Below are 18,117 nucleotides of genomic sequence, written 5' to 3' on the forward strand. Positions count from 1 at the left end.
ATACTTCTCTATTGTACATCCAAATGTTTTCACCACTTCACAATGAAATTTAATAATATATTTTTCTTATATATTATCCACACAATGAATTTTACCTTTATATATTATCTGCAACATCAATAACATTTATTAGGTTGGCTTTATAAGAAGTAACGTGTTCATACTTAACCATCATCCCCAAAACACTCTCTAATGAAAATTTGGAAGGAAAATAAAATATGTGAATGGTCACACCATGTTGGCACACCTTCTGGATGCTCCCAATATAGCTCTCATGCACCCGTATGCTACTAAATAGACCAAAAAAACACATGTTGTCCTCAAAAAAAGAAACAATTAACTCATACCAATACAAAATACTCAAAATTCAATCAAGACCACCAAAAAAGCTTATGAATGACCAGATATGCAACATAGAACATCAAGAAACTTGAATCAACCATCTACAACATTTCACCAACTATAAGACAAGGAATGCAATACATTCCATGACACCACTGCAATGCAGCTATATCAACAGGAACTCTAACTTAATTAGCTCCAACTGTAGATAACGTATCCTTCTCAAAATTGAGATATAATGAGAATGTACATCCACAAACATTTCTCTAGAACTACATAACTATCTGATGCATATCCACCATGTACCAGACCAAACTCTATGTTAGAATGTTTACCAAAAAAGTTAGTCATAATTAAAAAATTATATTGGTATACATAGAACACCAATAGAGCCCCAAAATACTAGAACACACTATAATTTGTTGTCATAAACATCCATACACATACTCCATACAATCGCATACATCTTCTTCACCAACTTACATTAACTACTCATTTAAAAACCATCTTCGGAGCAAGAGAATGACTAAGTATCTCTTTTGGACCAACAAGTTTGACATCAATGATAACCAAAGCTCATATTTACAACAAAGGCTACACAAGACCCACTTTCTAATCAATGTTGAACTTGATAGGAAAGCGGCACAATAGGGTGACCTCAGGGAGAGGCATCACTAGAAGAGCTTGATAAGGCATAAAATTAAAAATTATTATGTTTCTATCATAACATGATCAAGACATTTGAGAACTCCATCATTTTTTTCCTAAAAATTGCTCCATGTGTGCCACATAAGATGTTTTTGGTAGGAAACAAAATGTTGGGATCATAAAGACCCAATTTATTATGCATATAGAACTACACCTCTTGTTCCCAAATTGTCCAATGACAAGACAATAACCCCTCCTTACGAAAAGCCACTTCAACCATATTAAAGTCACTGTTTGTAGTACATTAGTGAAATAAGACATTTAATCCATAATCTAACACAGAAGTGTAGATATCTCAATAGTGTCATTCAGAGCATAAGCATTAATGATTGTAAATGAATGAGCATTGGCTGACATGAGGATCCAAACAAGAAACTAAGTAGGATCACATCCATCATCAATCACAAGATTTACATAGTGGCCCAAGAAGGGTGACAACCCTTCCATGACCGACCTCATTTTTGAAAGCAAAAACTAGGCAACCTAGCCAGATAACCCTACATTCAACAAAGTGAATAAAAATAAATATGTCAATTTCATGAGAGATTAACACATCAATACCAAGACAAATTTATGGAGGATCCCACACAAAATACTTCTTGGTGAGGTTAGTGAGACCTAAGATATTTCATTATTGAAAATTCATGATTCAAAATATTCAATGTCATCCCTATCCTCAAGAGAGGAAAAATAATTTCACAAGAAATTAGAGGCTATTTGAAAACTAGGAATCTCATTCCTTCACTTTTCTCAAACAATCTCACCTCTTTGCACACACCTAGAAGGTTCAGAAGAGTGGAATAAGATATGGGTCTGAGCTAAGAGCACTAATGTTGTGTTAGAACAAAAGAAAGATGACTATAAGCCTCAATGAAAATGAGATCCATAACCTCCTTCCTCTTGTGAAAAGGGTTTGAAAGTAGCACCAAAGGTTACAACTACACGGTGCTTGGTTTATTGGGTTTGTGTGGACAAAATATATTTTTCCTTATAGTAAACCATAGTCCACTTTTGCTTTAGTTATGAATTATCCTTAACATGTAGAGGGTCAAAAACCTTAGGATGGGACTTAGCCCTTAGTGCATGCAAAGAAAAATCTTAAATTTTGTGCTCTAACAATTGACAACAAAAATAATTCTTACCCAAATTTAGATAGAGTACACATACCAGGTGTGAAAAGGACCTCCTATTTGAATATCAATCATATTTTTGAGGTCATGAGATAAATCAACCTTGATACAAAGCCATTTTTTAGGTTAAGTAGGAAATAAATATCTTAGTTTTAGACAAATGACTTTGCCAACATATTGGCCAATAATATAGAAAAAAGTCCATCAAGGCAAAGGAAACCCGCAAAGCTCTATCAAACCTAGGGCATCCAAGGCTATGAATCCAGTAAGGAAGAGATAACAAATCAAAGACCATGTTGAAAAATGGCTTAGACAAGGCAAACTTCAACTAAAAAAAAGGAAAGAAACCTTTTGTCAGGTTTTTTACACCATATAAGCAGATCCATGACTTTTTCATGCCTTGGTAACCCAATCCTACAACATACATTTATGGAAAACCCTTGCCAAGAAATATCCCATAAATTTATTTTTTCTAAATATTTACATGCATTATTGAAATCTTAAATAGGTAAAACCACATCCACAGATTTATCAAAAGGTATACCTCATGAAAAAACTTGGGCACAAACTACCAATGACATTTAATCAAGGGAGCCATTATATCACTAGTTTCCAAATCATCAACACTAATAGAAATTGTTGTGGTGAGGTTAGTCGAGGCCATTATAAAACTAAAAGGACTCTCATAGCTAATGTAGTGAGACACATGACAAAAATAAGTAGTATACATAAAAAAGACATAATGACAGATATAGATAGATATACAAATATTGAGATATAGATAGGGATAGGGAGAAATATAGATATTTAGGGACAGATAAAGGTAGAATTATGTGCATACAAAGAGATCTAAGAAAGGATAGCGAGAGAGGAAGAGGAGGTAGAAAGGGAGAGATACATCTATATTTGGATAGAAAGTGAGAGGGTAGAAGGGAATATATAGAGATATATAAAGGGAGGGAGAGAGAGGGAAGATGGAAAGGATAGAAGGAGAAATAGGTCTAGAGAGGGAAGGTGAGTGGTGGAAAAAGAGAGGGGGAGAGAATTTTTTTCTTCAATATAATGTGAGTACGGTATTACACACCCATGTTAATATTTGATTGGGGCATTTCAATTTGGACTTACATATCAATGTCTAAAGGCATTATTTTTGCAAACTCTCAAAATAGGAATCCTGAGCATGATTTACATTAAAAATTGTACATCTTTCAATTTCATGTTAAAAAATACCACAATAATCTTGAGCCTTCTTAGCTTTCTAACCATGTTATCTTTTCTATGTTTCAATAAGAATAAAGTTTTGATCTTTAATTTTTTGTTAATGTCTAGGTTTTATCAAAGACCTATATATAATATTTTTGTTTTCTTTTTTCACCCATTCATGTAAATTATAAGAAAAATTAAAAAAATACAAACTAGATTATATTATAAACACATACAAAAAATGATTTTTGTCTACTTTTTAGAAAAATTTGGACCCACATGCTCACTTTTTTTTTCTTTAATGATGTGTCCACTATGAAAAATTAGAAAAATATAGACAGATAGAGAGGGAGGGAGGGAAGGAGACAGAGGGTACCTAGAAAGGTTAAATTTTAAGCTATTTTTATATATCCCCATTTATGGAAAGATAATTTACTTTGTTGCTCCCATAGGATTCTATCCTTTTTGGACTAAAATTCACAATGGAAAGAATTATATATTTTTGAAATATACATCACTATATATCTACATGTTTATAACTGTTTGGTGATTAAACATCTGATATTTTATTAAATTGTATCTATGCATAACAGTCCACTCAAGGATTATCACTTAATCAGTTGTTAATTGTAGAATTATCATAGATGGTCCTCTTCTATGCAAACTAGTAACCACACTAGCAAGTTATTGTGACCACAAATTTTACAAAATTATAAAACATACTCTCGATAGCATGAGTATTCCTCATTGTGGATAAGAGAATTTTAATTGTCTAAATCTTTTTATTTTGCCACAATAGAATGATACTATACCTATATGATATGTGTGTGATTCAAAACCTCACTAATTGAGAGTTTATTAAAGATGAGAAATAACTATCTACAAAAAGTTGGAGTAACCTTGATTATCTCAAATCTTCTCAAAATAAAAGCTTACAAAATTAACTATTTATAATATTATGCATTTTAATAAGTTATAGTCATATAATTTTCTACTTTCTTATTAAGTAATAAGAAATTTAATTAATAAAATATCAATTTTATATTTACATCGATTTATATCACATCTTTTGGTCCTCTAGTTTTAAGTGAGATTAAAACTAGATAACTATTGATTACACAATTTTATTATCACTTCTTATTCGTAATCTAATTTGCAAAGGTTATGTGGATGTTTGAGAATTCAAAAGTTTTTTAGAGTGTAATTTAATTGCATTGCATGCATGCTCAATGCTTCAAAGGTCTCGAGAAATTGTATCAATGCCAAGTGAAACATGCATCATTTTTTTCTACAACAACCAATTTAAATTGTCCCTAATTTTAAAGCCATTACTTTTTTATAATTATATTGAGAGGCTTGTGTTTGACAAGCATGAAATGTAGATTGACAATGTTCTACTCAATATGCTAATCAATTCAAATCTTCTCTTTTTAAAAATGTGTGCTATCAACAATCTACATCCGTTATGTATATAATTGGTTTTGAGATTCTATGTTAGTGTACATGTCACAACCTACATTCTAATCTAAAATTGTCTTCATTTCAACTTTGAAGAAATTTGTCAAATATTGATTTATGCAAATTTCCAAACCAGCATTCTCTAATGTGTCAATAATTAAGTTTTGACATAAAATTTGTACAATTTTAACAAATATTCAATTACAAAAATTTCCAAACCATGATTCCCTAAGATCCTCTTTAGTACCAACTAATTACCACACCGGTTGGTTGTTATTAACCCAAATAGATTAACACTCACAAACATCCTCCTAATGACATAAGTGTGTGTCACAATAGAATGGTACTCTATTTATAGTAAACAAGAATGAAGATAATACTTTCACTTGATGGGATCTAAGTGAAGATGGAAAAAATTGCCTAACAAAAGTTAGATCAAACTAAGATATCAAGACCCTTCTCCAAATACGAGCTTTATAAAATTGGCTAGTCAACACTTCAGCATATTTTTCCAGTTCAACTAATTTAGTTTGTTCCAAATTTCAAAACCTATCATATTTAGACTATATGAAGGAGATGAGCGTGCTTAACAATGTAAAACAAGCATTAAAAGTAGTGCGCATTAAATGATGGTGAGCGTTTTTGACAATCCAAAAGTTTGTGCTTAGTGCGTATTAAAATATAGGATATGGTAAATGATAAAGTAGATATACATAGCTTTGTACTTGTCGCCTGCCCCACCAGCTGTTTCTTTCTTATCTTCCACTACACAGATTGTACTGGAATGACAAACGAACTGAGGAATCGATGATGAGATATACAATATAGCTTTCTAAATTTTCAAACCATCATTCTGTAAGGTGTACAATATTAATTTTTGACAAGAAATTTGTTCAACTTTAGGCAATCCTGTTCAAATTTGTCAAGCAAGATTCATTATTGATGGTGGAATGCGATGAATGACATAGCTTTCTACTCATTACCTCACCACCTTTTTCTTATTTAAGTTGTTCCAAATTGTGTTTGAATGGGAGGTGAACGTGTATGGCAATCCAAAAGTTAATGCGCATGGAAAAAGTAAATAATAGTATTGTTTATGTTTATTGACGTAGCTTTCTACTCGTTGTTTCCCCACCGTCTATTTCTTAATCTCACAACTCGCTATTCCGTCTGCTCAAATTAGTTTGTCACAAAGCAGTAAAATAACAGTAAAAATACTCTAATCATATAGTAGACTACGTACAAACAAGAATGCGTGTAATTCGCGTTCCATATATTTGAGTTTCTGCTTTGAAGTTCCCTCCATAAAATGTTGACTCAAAGCTCTATGGAATTAATATACACCTGTACTTTAAACTTATCGCGTGCCTTGATTCACTATTAAATTTAGCATTCGTTTATATACAGCTAATCTTAATCCAAAATTAGTGTAAAATGGGTTTAAAATGTGTGATGGCAAGACTCAAATTTATACATGACTATGATACATAAGCTTCTTATCGGTTTATAAAAAATCTATGATACATGACTATGACACATAAGCTTCTGATCGGTTTAAAAATTTATACATGGCTATGATACCTTTCAATTTTTTCTCTATCAAGGACAAGTTCCTAGGTCTAAGATGAGCTCACAACCATGATTTAGCTCCTTGCATCTGCACTTTGGAATTATATTCTTGTAGTCAACAACTAAATGTTTGTCTATTCTTGTATATCTATTAATTTAAGTGTTGGAGGTGTTCAAAAAATATGTTTTAAGGCTTGTTATTTCATTGCAAGTAGATAATTTCTCCTAGGTTGGGCGTTAAGTTGTTATAAGGCTTGTTATTTCATTGCAAGTAGATAATTTCTCCTAGGTTGGACATTAAGTTGTGTGCTAAGGCTTAAAGAAAATAGGAAGGGACCATAGAATAATGTATGCAAATTCTTTACTCTTTTCTAAGAAGAAAATCAAAATGAGTCACTATTAGATTTCTCCTTTAATACACTGAGATGAGAGAATCTGTGAGAAATCATGGATGTAAAATGAATGTAATTAAATATCTTTGAATACTAGTACAAAGCATCAAATTAGAGTACATAAAATCAAAATCCCCTTACAATGGATTGGTTATTCCCCCCAACCTTTCCCTACTATAGACATTTCAAATGATGAGTTTCCCAAGGATGACATTACTACTTCTTTCAAAGAAAAGAGGTCTACTAGGTCAGATAACCTCACCATGGTGGCCAAAATTGTCGCTACTCTTGGTAAATCCCCTTCAAGGGAAGAAATTTGAGCTCACTCTAAGGACTCTATTTTCAACGAATAACTCATTAAAGATAGTAAGGAAACCCTTTAGGAGCCTCTGAATTTAATTGTTAAGGAATATTTTTCACACTCTGCACCCTATGAAACCCATTCCCAAGTTTCTTTGGAGAGGTTCAAAATCCTCAAAAGCTATGTTGAGGAGGAAGATGAAGAAATAGTTGATAAAAAAGAAATTGGTTAAGAAAAATCCCCTCGGACCTGTAAAGTGCTGGCAATGAAGGTTGAAGATCTACAAGTGTATGTGAAGAGTCTAGAGATTCCATAAAATAGTATCAGGGATGAGAAGAATAGGGAATAGATTCTCCATCTAGATAAAGGGATAGAAAATTAACATGGTCAAGATCAATAGCATGTTTATGTAAAAGTCTATTTTTGGAGTGATGACTATGGGAAAGAAAATTGACAAGAAGAAGAAGAAATAGGAATCAAAGACAAAAGGTGAAGACAAAGCCAAGTGAAAGAAGAATGTTGCAGCTTCTACTTAGGAGAAAGTGTTAGACTAGATCATGGAGAACTTAGGCTATATTTATTAGTGCCCCTTTACTTTATGTGTTTCTCTATTTTTTGTTTTCGTTGTTCTCATTTTGTTGCCCCTACACAACATATTAAGTATTTATTGTATGTACTTTAATACATTTTTTCTGATCCTTGGTGCTCTACGGGCTTGATCCCAAAGACTTGGTTAATTTTTTATTTGGAACTATAATGGGTTGAGGCCTTCTCCAACTTAATTAAATAAAAAACATCAAATTATAGTAGACATATGCTTCATGGATAAGGTAGGAATGTGGATAAGGTAAATTAATATAATTTTTTTAAGTGGACAAGTTTATGACTATGTGATAATTCTCAAACTAGTGAAAATGCTCTAATATATATATATATATATATATATATATATATATATATATATATATATATATATAGAGAGAGAGAGAGAGAGAGAGAGAGAGAGAGAGAGAGAGAGAGAGAGAGAGAGAGAGAGAGAGAGAGAGAGAGGTGTATGCTTATAAGTATGCTAAATATGTGGATAATAAAAATATATTAGAGAATATGTCTGAAAGGAAAATAATGGAGCGAAATCCATGGGAATAACTGTGTATAGATATGGAGAGAAACCCAGTGTAATGGAACAAAATTTACATAATATTGTGCCATTTATCAATATGTACATTTGTATATGTCAAGATATTTCCTCAATAGGCACAAAAGTAAATGAAAAATCGCATGGTAAGAGTATTTTATCATTAATATTTTTCATCATTTTAAGAAGCATGAGTATCCTAAAGTGATCATGAATTTAAAACATATATTAATCATAGGTATACTTTGAAATTAGATATCTAACATCAAGTATGATATGCATCTACGTAATATAATGGATATTTCAAGAGGTAATCATGTAATAAGTACCATCTAATAACTTACATATAAAACACTGCATATTTTTTAGGGCTACATCTTGGATACAACATTATATTATGTTTGCATACATTGCATGAGATTTAGATTGGACATTATTACACATGTTTTGTGTCTAATGTTAAATGACTACTATTGATTATTCATGTTGTATTTGTTATTTGTGGTAGGATTCTAAAGCGAGAACCCCTTTTCTCCTTCTTACATTTTATTTAATGATTAAATATCTTTGTACATTTTATTAAGATTATAAAGCCTTTACAAAAACTAGCTTTGTATATATCATGCAATCCCTGCATCCTAAGAAACCACCTTTCTTAAAGACCTTCTTATAAACAATCCACATGCATTGCCAATGCTTGCACATTTCATATACATACTTGTAGCTGCATAGGTAAGAAAGGTAGGGTTTACACCTACAAATCGCATTCTCCCAAAAAAATTGAAGTCCAATCATCAAATTCAATTTGAACATACTCTATAATTATGGCATCCATTGAGACCATAGTGGTTTCCACTATAGCATATTTAAGGAGAGAGACAAGCTAGAAAAGAAAAGAAAATAGAGAGCTTAAATAATAGAGATAAAAGACAAGACAAAGTAAACTCATTTATACTTCAAATCATATAAAATTGATTGCATAAAACTATATACAAATATGATATTTTTTCATTGGGTATGTGTTATGCATAAAATTTAAATTTTGCTACCATGTCATAAATTTTTATGCCCTAAGGACTCTCTTCATCTGCTTCAATAATGTGGCTCCCGAGTCGTGACTTTATGCATTTTCAAAACTAAGTAGCTGGTCCCTTACCTTGTTGATCTTGTTGTGGGGTTCTAATGTTTTGAAAGCTCTCGATCACCCAACATGGTTGCGATAAATCACAAAAGACCGATCACTCTTCATGAAGATACAAGAAAGTCGGGTTTTTCAATGATTTTTGAATTAGTTTGGAGCTTGTGATTCTACCCTATTTCCTGATACGCTTGTGTTAATTCATGAAGTCTTTGAGGAGGGATTGGGACCACCACCTAACTTAGAAGCTAGCACATTTATGAAGGACACAATGGGGCTATTGAGGTGGCGACATGAATGTTGATAGGGAACGGGTTATAATTAGTTGTCAGTGGAAATTGTTTGAATTTATCTACCCTGTGAAGGCAATCGCTTATCTTGATACCAACTTCGACTAACTGTGCCAACATGTGGTACATATTTTTTGAGAAGATTATTAGAAATATTTATCATTAATGACATGATTAAGTAGTTGAGGACACGTAAAGGTTGCAACATGTGTTGTAGCACTTGATATTATCACCCTTGCAAACATATTTTCATACACCACCTTTTGAAAATGGCTAAAGGAGTGTGTGTTATCATGAGTTGTCCATGTCAGAATGGTTTTACCTCATGAAATCAAATTTTGATTTTAAAAACCAGACTTGAATTGGTGATAAATTGAACACGAAGATATCATCCGACAATTACACTTTTTCATGGAAAGAGCATACCAGCTTTGGCCAATATAGAAAAGCTATTACCTTGTTAGAGAAAATCATGGAGTAGGCTTAGAATCATGAGCGATGCGAATAGGGAGAGATTTTTGTACAGAGGATTCTTGATAACTAATCTTTTCAAATAGCATCAAGGATGGTGCTCAAAGGAAAAGTTCCCTTGATCCAATCTGATGTCGATTATTTACAGGATGATATCCTTCTGGACATGAGTGATTATGTTCATACAACTATAATTCATGAAGATAAATTTACTAAAGTCCTTTGGGTGTTGATTGAAGAAGAAAGGAAAGCGTATAAGATTGACCATTGGATTGTAGGATTGAATCTAGTGCCTGATGAGGAGGAAGGAGCATGAGATTAGTGGTTGATGATTAGGGTTTATTTGATATTTTTTTGTTTTAAAATCATGTATAGAGAAGTTGTTTTCAAGACTGTTAAATTTAAAGAAACCGTTTTTAAAACGGAAAGGACTTTAGTTATCAATAGATAAAATGATATATACTAAAAGGCGGAGGAAATTACTAAAAGGGGCAATAATATTTTGAAATGTTTGTCATCTTTTGAGAATTTAAGGTTTTGTGTCCATCTTTCGAGTGAATTAATATATCAAAAATTTGTGTTTGCCATATTCTTTCATGTTGGTAGTAAGCTTTGAATTGCTGTTATTTACTTGATTTTTCTATGGTTATATGTAGATGATGTAGAAACTTTGGATTTTTCATGTCTCTTTTTCAGTTATTTATGTCACATTTCAATATTTTTTGTATAGTTAATTATGATGTGAGAAAACTATGTGTTGTTCACATCGTTTCAGATGATCAAAATCTAAGATTTCATTTTCTGCATATGAGAATTGTATATCTTTTCCTTTCTTTCTTTCTAGTAAAAAGCATACTACAAAACCTAGAATTAGATTTAGGAGGGAGTTGTACCTCTAAAATTCAAAGGAATATTGGCAACATAATTGGCAATCTCTTGAAATGTTAATTACTTATTTATCTTTCATGTTGGGCACATTGAGTCATTATGTTTCTCTTATAAAGACAAATCTGTTAACTAACAATATGAAAAAATGAAGAAAAGTCATCAACCTTGTCTATTGACTAGTTTTAACTTATTTCTACAACAACCCCTTTTCTACCCCTATTTATCTTAGAATTAACATATAGATCAAGTGACTACCCTTCTCTAGCTATAACCATGTTGTTGCTACAACAATACTCTTTTTCCTACCTTTATTATTCTCATATATTAACACAACCCCTAAAAACCTATTGTTGTAGCTATTATACTCTAGACTCTTCTAAAAATTTCTAGAAAAGTAGAGGAAAACAAAATAGTAAATTATATTTAATTCAAATAGTTTTATTATTGCACCATATGAGCATACAAAAAAAATTAGAATTAGTACTTTTTTATTAAAAACATTATCTTGTTTGGAGTGAAGAAGAAGGCACCTAAGTTGTAGGAGAGATTCATTAGATAGAAAACAATAGGGAGAGGAGAAAATTATATGGTGAAATAAATGAGGTAGATGGATATTAACTCCAAGACTCCCCCTTAATCACAACTGCCATCTATGAAAACAATATTTTCTTGTGTCAGATGCACAAAAATTTCTTTTCCCAGTGCCTTAGTGAAAAAGTCAACGAATTGATCTTCTACTGCAATGTTTCAAGTATATTTCTAGATTATTGATCATCTCCCTAATGAAATGATACCTTGTTTCAATATGTATACTTCTTATATTAAAAACTAGATCCTTTGATAGTGTCGTGGTTGAGATGTTGTCGCAATAAATTTTTGTTGCCTCTTCTTGTTCATGTCTCAATTATTTCAATATTTTTCTCATCAAAATTGTTTGACACACTGTCCCTCTAGTTTCTACATACTCTTCTCCAACTGATGTAAGAGTAACAATTGGTTGTTTGTTTGATCCCCACGATACTATGCCTGATCCAAAATGAAAAACATAATTGAAAGTACTTTTTCTATCATCTATATTCCCTGCACAATCATTGTCAGTGTATCCTATTAGCTTCAAATCACTCGTCTTTGAGTAAATAATTTTATTATTACTTGTTCTACTAGCATACTTCAAAATCCTCTTCCTTGCTTTCCAATGAGAAACTTTTGAAGAATTCATGAACCTTGAAATAAGAATAATTGCAAACATTATGTTTGGCCTTGTGGCTGTTAAATACATCATACTACCAACAAGTTTTTCATTCAAAGTTATATTTACGTGTAGTCCTTTGTCATATTTTCTCAATTTCAAACCTTTCATAATAGGTGATGGAGCTTCTTTTCAATTCATCGTATTAAACATTTTCAAAATATCATTTGCATACTTATATTGTGAGATGAATATGCCTTTATGATTTTTATTTACTTAAATTCCAAGAAATTACTTCATTTAAAACAAATTAGTAATCTCAAATTCATTTTTCATAGCTCATTTGAAAATGTCAATTGACAAATCACCCATGAATATCAAGTCATTAACATATAAATAAACAATTATAATCTCATCTAGCTCATTCATCTTATTATGCAATGTAGGCTCACTATTGCACCTATTTAAGCCATTTTACAAAAGATAACTATCAATTATACTATACCATTCTCTTGGAGATTGTTTAAGTCTATAGACTCCCTTCTTGAGTTTGTAAACCTTCTTTTCACAGCTTAAAATCTCAGACCTAGGTAACTACTTCACATAGACCTCTTCTTCTAAGAAACCATTTAAGAATGTTGATTTCACATCCATTTTATATACTACCAACTTGTTTTGAGTTTGTATGGATAATATTGTTCTCATATTGTCTAAGTGGGCAATAGGTGCAAGTGTCTCATTGTAGTGTATTTTGCGCTGTTGTGAATAACCTTTTTCTATGAGACTTGCTTTATGCTTTTGTGCATCATCATTTTCTTTAGTTTTGTCTTGTAAGACCACTTTACTTCTATTTCTTTTCTTCCTTGTGAAAGATTCACTAAGTCCCATGTTTGGTTCTTTTCTATAACATCTATTTATCCATCCATTGCATGCACCCATTTTTTTTCTTCAATAGGATCTTAATAATGAATTGGATCATCTATATGTGCATATAAACCAAAAAGAGAAGACAAATGTGCCTTGTTTTCACCTTCATTTCTATTATAAATGTCTCTTAAACTTCTAACTTTTCCTCTCCCTAATCTTGCTAATGTGGGGTTTTACATGTCACTCGAACTTGTTGAATGGGGTTTTCTCATCGACACCAATAGTCCCTATGTAAGATGGTGTTTTTTGCACATTTGATGGAATATTTTCTTGAGTGTGTGTGGTTGTCTTTATGCCTAATGATAGTGTCACTTCATCAATTTGTTGAACTTGAATTTGTGTAGAAGGAGTCACATTTGGAGTACTTGATGATATGATATATTCCTTTTCTTCTTGTGGTATGTTGTTTGCAATACTATTTGTTTTATCCAAAGTTCCATCCCATGCTCCATCTTCTATGAATTGCACATCTTTGTTGATTAGAACCTTTTTGCTTATTGGATTGTATAACTTGTATGTATTGGGTTTATCACTATATCCAACAAATATATATTTTCCTTCTTTGTTGTCCAATTTTCTTCTTAGCTCATCTAACACGTGCATATGCAACATCCTAATACTCTCATATGATAAACATTGTGTTTTCATCCACTCTATTCTTCTTTTAAAATCATATTGATGACAATTTTAGTGGGACATCTATTCATTATATTTGTTGTACATGCTATAGCACCAGGCCAATACTTATTTGACAAATGTTTTTCCTTCAACATGCTTCTTGTTATTTCTCATAATTGTTCTAGTTTTCCTCTCAACTACACCATATTATTGAGGGGTATAGATTGTAGTTAATTGTTTGCCGATACCATGATCTTTGAAAAATTGAATGGACTCATTTGAAATGTATTACCACCTTTGTACCTATTCTTAATGCTTTATGTAGACATCTAAGTTTGATTAATTTAATCAATTGAATTTAGCTCCTTCTAGCTAGTTAATTTTGTTAATTATGCTATAGTCCTCCTTTAGTTAATTATTTGCCAATCATAAATCAATAAATTAATTAAATTTGATCTCTTCTTCTATTAAATAAATTAAATTCATATTTTGACTATTTAATTCATTTTTGTCCTTTCCTCCTAATATCCCTTATAGAATTAATTAATTAAATTAATTAAGTCTATTTCCTCACACGTCTCCTAACCTTAACCATCATCTAGCCCTTTCTCTAAACCTAACCCACCTAGCTAACCATAGTTTTTAGTCAACCTTAACCTCTTTTACTCCCCATATGTGTGCACATTACCAAATATCTTGAATTTCCTAATATTTTAGGATCTTTCCTAAAATTTGGAGAAATATCTTAAACATCCCAATATTTGGAAATATCTTCATATTTTGAATTAAACCTTCTTTTTTGGGTGTCTCTCTACTAAATAGGCATGTTTCATCGAGAACACATGTTATTCCATATGTTTTAGTCAACCTTACCCTCTTTCCCTCCCCATATGTGTACACATTCCCAAATATCTTAAATTTCCTAATATTTAGGCAAATTTCTTAAAATTTGGGAAAATGTCCTAATCATCTTGATATTTGGAAATATCTTCATATTTGAAAAGGAAATATCTTGATTTTCCTAATAGTTGGGGAAATTTTCTAAAATTTTGGGAAATATCCTAATTATCTTAATATTTAAAAATAACTTCATATTTGGAATATAACCTTCTTATTTGGGCATATCTCTCCCAAATAGTCATATGTCATCAAGGACACTTGTCATTCTTTTTCATGACACTTGTCTTTCTTAAGGAAACTTATCATTTCCATCCATGACACTTGCCCTTCTCATGGACAAGTGTCTCATTTTCATGCCTCCTCTTCTCCTAGCTTACCATATTTAATCCCCTCATTTTCTTTTACAATCTATCCACTTTCATTCTTTCATACCATCATAATGCTAAATTATTCACTCATCCTTTGCATAACTATGTCATTTTAGCATAGCATTTGCATCCACCATTAGTTCACCATCTTGCATTTTTGCATAATCATGAAGCATAATCGAGCATCTTCAACATATTGAGTGCACATCAAATCAAAGAAAAATTGAATCAAGGAAATCAAGTTTGCACTTGTGATTGTTTGCATTATTTATTTCTTTAGTTTCCTTTTAGCGTCATTATCTTGATTGTTTCGTTAATTTGTGTTTGCTTGATTGTAAGTTTAAACATCTTAATCTTCTTAGTCTTGCACTTACAATTTTTTGGCACACTCGGTGAGACTCACTTCATGGGGCCATCTCACATTTTTGTTTTGTTTTAGTGTGTTTTATTGTGGATTTTTGACACTTGTAGGCTCAATTGAATTTCCTGAAATAGTGGGTTTCTAGTAGAAATGGAGAGATTCCTTTGTGAAGTGGCATGAATGCTCTATGTTTTTATTAACTTCTAAAAGTTTTATTTAAAATAAAAAATATTAAATTACATTTGTTGTATTTTAATTTTCTTATAGAGAGTTATAAACGTTTTTATAAATAATAATAATTAATTGAAAACCTACTTAACTATATAGATGAAGTGTTTAGGAATATTTTCTCTAATATTATATTATAATACAACTACTTTATATATATTTAATAATATATAGAATAAGCCGAGAGATATTTAATTGATGAAAAATAGGCACCTTGAAAAAGATATCTATATTAAATATATATAAGCTAGTTTTTAATTAAAAAATATACAAATTCCATTGTTCATAATAGAAATTCAGAACATCTTTATAAATAAATCTAAATAAACCTTATCGATTTCCTTTATTTCAATTATACTTATTCAAAATTTTAACAATGACAACATTATTTTTTAGATTTAAATTAATTATTAATTATTGATATTCATTTTTTATATCCATTTTAAAAAGTAGCACCTCCAATAGTACAATATGATTTTTCTATCATTGGTCTAAGATGAATTTTAATAGATCAATACAGTCTTGCAGATCTATCACTACAATGTAATAAATAAACATTTTAAAGGGTGTAACGTTATAATTTTTTAAAAGTTTTAATCAGGACGTGAAGACAAATTTTCCTGTTATCCTTCTGTCAATAGTTAAAAAATTATTGACCTACTACAGGTGGAGAAAAAATTAACATATAAGAATGCTTTACATATAAGAATCTAAGGGAAGCAGATTTGGTGACATGCAAAATGGCTCTGTTGAAATCCGAAATGGCTATAAGGATATGTCTACGAAGATGTGTATTTTACATAGATTTGCATGTCCATTATATAGATGCATATTTCAAGAACCAAGAAATCTTCTAAACGTAACGGTTTTGAACCAAAAGCTGCATAACCAGCATGTAACAAACTAACGGTTCTGATAATGCAAAACAAAATAATAACTGTTGCACGTATGAGAAAGCATGGATGAGGATTAAAATTTGCTATTATTTAATTATTAATTAAAGAATTGTCATTATGGTTTCATAGATTCCCCACTATGAATCTGTCAGTCAACCAACTTATCTGATAAAACATGACAGGAGGATGACCATCAAATTTTCTCAAAATCAAAAATGTTGATTAATACTTTTGCTGCTAGGGAGCCTCTCGACCCAATCATAAGTTCATGGGAAATTAAAAAAACAACAAAATATTTTTGTTTCCTTTGATTTCTTCCTCTTGTCTCGGATTTGGATGGGTTAATCTCTCATAGAGAAACAAAGTGGGTTTCTATTACCAGCAATTATCCTCCTTTTTTCATTGACACAAAAGACAATTGAACATAAATAAATTTAGATTACTCATTAAAGAAAAGATTGCGATTTTATTTAATGTCCATGGTAAGAAGCAGCTCCCACGAAAATATATATAAGCTAGTTTTAAAAGAGAAGAAAAAGTTTTGAACCATTATTTTTAAAGATAAGGAATGTTATTATAAGAAAATATTGATTATCAAATATATTATTAGTACTTGCCGTTAATGAAAATTCATTTGTTGTGCTTATATGGTTATTACAAAAAATTATTTAGACCAATGAAAAGCAATTATTATTCTTTCTTTAAATTTTTTAAATTTATTTTATAGTATAGATGCACATTTGTTAACATTATAATTTACAAAAATTATTTTTGTTGCAAACGATTGGCTAATATCGTTTTACCTCTTATAGGTGGGTTTCTTCGAACAACTATATATTTTAAAAATATGTATTAGTTTAAAATGTTCTTTAATTTATAATCAAAATAAACTAAATTTCACAAAAAGATAAATATTCATATTAATTTAATCATAAAACCCAAAATAACATTAAATCTTATAAAAATGAGGATAATGAAACTAAATCTAAAAACAATATATTATTTTAATAATATAAATTATTAATAATAATCAAAATCTTATATATTCAGGATGGTTTTTTTTCGCTCGGTTTTTTCGCTGTTGCCATTGAGTGGTGCTTGCTGCTGCCCAAAGGGTGGCGTCGGTAAGTAAAGAGGCCAACGGCGGTGGACACCTGGATGTCCCCGTGCGTACGGCCTGCGCAGGTGGTATTCCCTCTACCATTCCTCCCGTTAATGCTGCATTTAGTGCAGAGGCTTCTCTTAATGCTTCACAGACCCCAGTACCTCCTCCTTCGACGAACACATCAACTAGGTTTAATGGAGATCCCAGCTCATCCACTCACAAATCTCTCAAGGCTAAATCATTTTCGGAGGCGGTCACTAATTCTGCAGGAAGTATTAATGAGCAGGCTAGGTTTTTTGTTACTGATAGCGATGAGGTCGCCCAGAATGGTAAGAACCCTCGGGTTCCCTCGGCTCCATTTTCCTTAATTCCTAACTTTGAAATGCTTGCCGAAATTGTTAAGGAAAAAGGTAGGCTTAAAGATACTGCAATATTCTTTGCTGCTGTTGAAGTGGAAAAATGTCCTCCGTGTAAATTTTTGGATGATTGGTTTCACAATT

The sequence above is a fragment of the Cryptomeria japonica genome, chromosome 3 (genome assembly GCF_030272615.1).
Source record: "Cryptomeria japonica chromosome 3, Sugi_1.0, whole genome shotgun sequence".
NCBI lineage: Eukaryota > Viridiplantae > Streptophyta > Pinopsida > Cupressales > Cupressaceae > Cryptomeria > Cryptomeria japonica.